The sequence below is a fragment of the Arachis stenosperma genome, chromosome 8 (assembly GCF_014773155.1).
Source record: "Arachis stenosperma cultivar V10309 chromosome 8, arast.V10309.gnm1.PFL2, whole genome shotgun sequence".
In the NCBI taxonomy this organism is placed as follows: domain Eukaryota; kingdom Viridiplantae; phylum Streptophyta; class Magnoliopsida; order Fabales; family Fabaceae; genus Arachis; species Arachis stenosperma.
The window spans coordinates 49,519,857-49,523,608 of NC_080384.1; positions in this window are offsets into that span (position 1 = coordinate 49,519,857).

Consider the following 3,752-nt stretch of genomic DNA (forward strand, 5'->3'; position numbering starts at 1 on the left):
ATAATATAATTAGGAGTCTATTGCTTTTAAATTAGTGAGTGTGTGATAATTTTTTGTTTTATTTTAAAATACCATTTTTAGACAAAGGCATACATATTAGAAAAAATAATAATAAATAAAATTTTGATAATCCTTAATATTAGATGAGCTAACAATGTTGAAACAAAGAATTAGTCAAAATATCAATCGATTAAACCAAATCAAAATTAGTAGAAATCAACAAATTTTTAAAATTTTAGAGATAGTGTGTTATTAAAATTGGATGTATTTTAGGTATTTTTTATTAAAATAATAAATTAAAATATCAACATTACAAATAAAAATGTACAACATTTATACGAAAAAAAAGTGTACCAAATGATACAAAAATAATACTAAGGGTCTTCATAATTATTTACATCATCTTCTTGGGCGTCTCTTTACTCTTGTACTGGTGTTACCGATGCAAATCACAATGAGCACCCTCTACCTTGCTGATCTGCTCTTTATCCCACAAGATCTTAGCACGAGCCGCTATGATGGCTTGTCTGGCCTCTTCTACAATTGACTCTCATTCGTCTAAGCAAGTAAACAGGGCTCGCATATGCTACTCCTCAGACTCATGTAGGTGTTGACATTGATCATGTAGGCCTTGTGTGCGTGAGATTGTGGACTCGCTCACACAACTCCGTGATCATCTTGTAGAAAGGTGGAGGTGCATTGGTAGCTAATGTGGGAGATCCCGTCAAAGGGTTTGAGCTAATAGTGCTGACTAATACTACAAGAAAAATGTTAAATATTGGATTTACCATCAGATTTAACGTCGAAAATTAGTAGTGAGTTTACCGACAAATTTACTAGCAGATTTGATAATAAATTCGTCAGATAAAAAAGTTACTGTCGAATTTAAATTTCCTACTTGGCACAATCATTACTGTTGGATTTAGGAGGGAATTCGACGGTAAAGTAATTAAATGTGAAACGCACTGTTTTGGTCATAGGCTATGTGTTACCGGCGGATTTTTCCAACAATAAATCCACCGGTAAAATTGACCCTAAATTTAAATTTGTGAACCCTTTCCTTCCATTTCTATAACATCATTAACTTTCTCTCCCTTTTCTCTTTCTCTCTCGCCGTCAGTCTCACATTGCCATAATTTGCTGTCGTTTTGCCATCGTTGACCGCTTCCCACGATTTCATCCATTGTCGCCGTTAAAGAGCGTCCACATGGAGCTTGTTTCTGCCGTGGAGGAACTTGTTTCTTCCTTGCAAGTTGCTGCCTCCGTTGTTAGCCGCCGCCGCCGCTTGCCTCCGTTAGCTGCGATGCTACCCTTCCTCCTTCATCCATGTATATTTTCTTAGCTTCCCTTCTTTCTTTTTTTGACATTGTTGGAATTTATTAAACCCTAACCCTACACTTCTTTATCTTTTTTTATCATGTTAATTAGTTGCTTGGTTTCTTTAGATTGTATTATGATTATGAATTTGTAGATTGATGATAAAATATTGATATTTACTATAGTTATTAGAGTAGGTGGTTCTTGATTAACAGTTTATTCCCTTGTCTTTTGGCGTGGTTAACTCGTTTTCATTCATAGCTTAGATAACTAGGAACTATGTACTAAACTGTTCTTTGTTTATTTTTGTCTATAGAATAACATTGTCAAAAAAAAAAGAACTAGGATCATCAAATGTATCTAATTCTAGCTCATCAAAAGATGAGCCTAGTCAGCAAATTTCAGGTTTGTGTTTTAGATTTTTAGCAAGCTGATATACCCATATTACAGTAACTAATCAATCGTTTTGTTGATCAATTCATAAGCACATATGCTGACCTTATTATTAAGTATTTCATTTGTAGAATTCTCTTGTATAAAAGCTTCCTTATATACATGGCCTGCAATTAAATAAACAGTTAATATAATAAATGGAATCATATAAGGGTAGACATAATGTGAAATAATAATAATAGTAACAAGTTTGTGTAGAGTAAAAATCATTTATTTGTGGGAGCTTTTTATATTATCTATTGACAACGGATTTTTTTTAACTTATTCATTGATAGATGTATATTTTATACTTCGATTTAAAATCCAGCATGTTGAATATTTGTATGTACCTACTATGGATTAGTTTTTTTTTTTTCATATTTGTTTTGTGGCTTGCTCTTTTGCCTTTGCATTGTGCTCTTTATTGTTGTGAGATTTGAATTTCTCACTGTGCTCTTTTTTTTGCTTTTGCATTGTGATTTGAATTTTTAATTGAGTTCCATTACTGAGCTAATACTCTCTTATGATTGGTTTATTTAACTTATTTTAGTCTTAGTTTATTATCTTGATTTATATCTATAATTTTAATTTAGATTGATTTTCAAAATACAAGCAACACCTTTCGATTAACAGTCACTTATGCATTTTTTCATTGTCATAGTTTATTAAATTTTTTTTATTCTAATCTGTTTCTTAAACTATATTACTAGGTAGTATACTATCAAAAATTACGTTATGAAAAATAAATAAAGGATCTTTTGAGAAAGAAGAATTACAAAAGAGCGGTATTCTTAGTGAAAGACCTTGAGACTGAAGATGAAATCCTTATTAGATATATTTAAAATTATATATTAAATTTTTAATTTTTTTTTAAAATTAATGTTTAAGTTTACCGTCGATTAAATCCGTCGGTAACTATTAATTTTATTATTAATAATAAATAATATATTACGGTCAAATTTATCGAAAAAAATCCGACAGTAACAAGCTCTAAAAATTCGCCAATTAAAAGTTTATATCCGCCAGTAATTAGCAACGGACAAAAAAATCCACCGGTAAATAGTTACCAGTGAAATTTATACCGTTAGATTTATTTTGCGCTAAATCTGTTAGTAAATCCGACAATATCTTGTAAAACAAGATGGATCATTTACTATAAATGTTGTTCTTATATATATGGCTTTCCACATGTTTATTCGAGCAATACCATATTTGGATCCACTTGCATAAAAAGGTTCAACTCATGCCCTCCCTTCACACTTTGCTGGAATTGCTAGGTCCTGGCCTAAGTGGTCAACTATACATGCGGAATGCTTCAAAAGGGGATGGGGACAGAGATGACAGAGGAAGAAAATGAAAGGATGAAGGAGGTTGCAAATAGTAGAACGATGACGAAATGGGGGCTGGGGTGTGATGGTAACGGGAAATGACGATGAACCAATGGAAGTAGTGGGATGGCAAAAGGAGTGGAGGAGATCGAGAAAGGAAGATGGTGAGGGAAAGGGGGCGCTGCGCATAAACGAAGGAGGGGCTTCGAATTTGAATTTAGTTAAACATTATACCGAATCTAAATGGTTTGTTTTTTATCTGCATTATTGTTGAAAATTCTAACGCAAAATTCAATGGTGATGTTCACACTAATTAAGTTTTCGATTGGCGCCAAATTTTGTTAGGGATTTACCGTTGACTTTTCATATATTTGACGTTAATAAGATCTTAAATTCAATTTTCAAATGGTTACTCATACGTCACCACATACTTCGACCATTCAAAAACCTCGGAACGTTAATAGATAAGATCGGACCCACTTATTTGAAAATAAGAAACGTGCTCGGCAAATATGATCACCGAAATAGAATACGATAATCGACCTACAGACTCGGACTTATCCACAACAACCGGTTAAAACGTCTATAAAGCCGAACTAATATCCTCGGCTAAAGGGCAGGTTCCATTCTCAGTCTTCATTTTTACTTAATTACTCTCATTCGAGATTACCACTA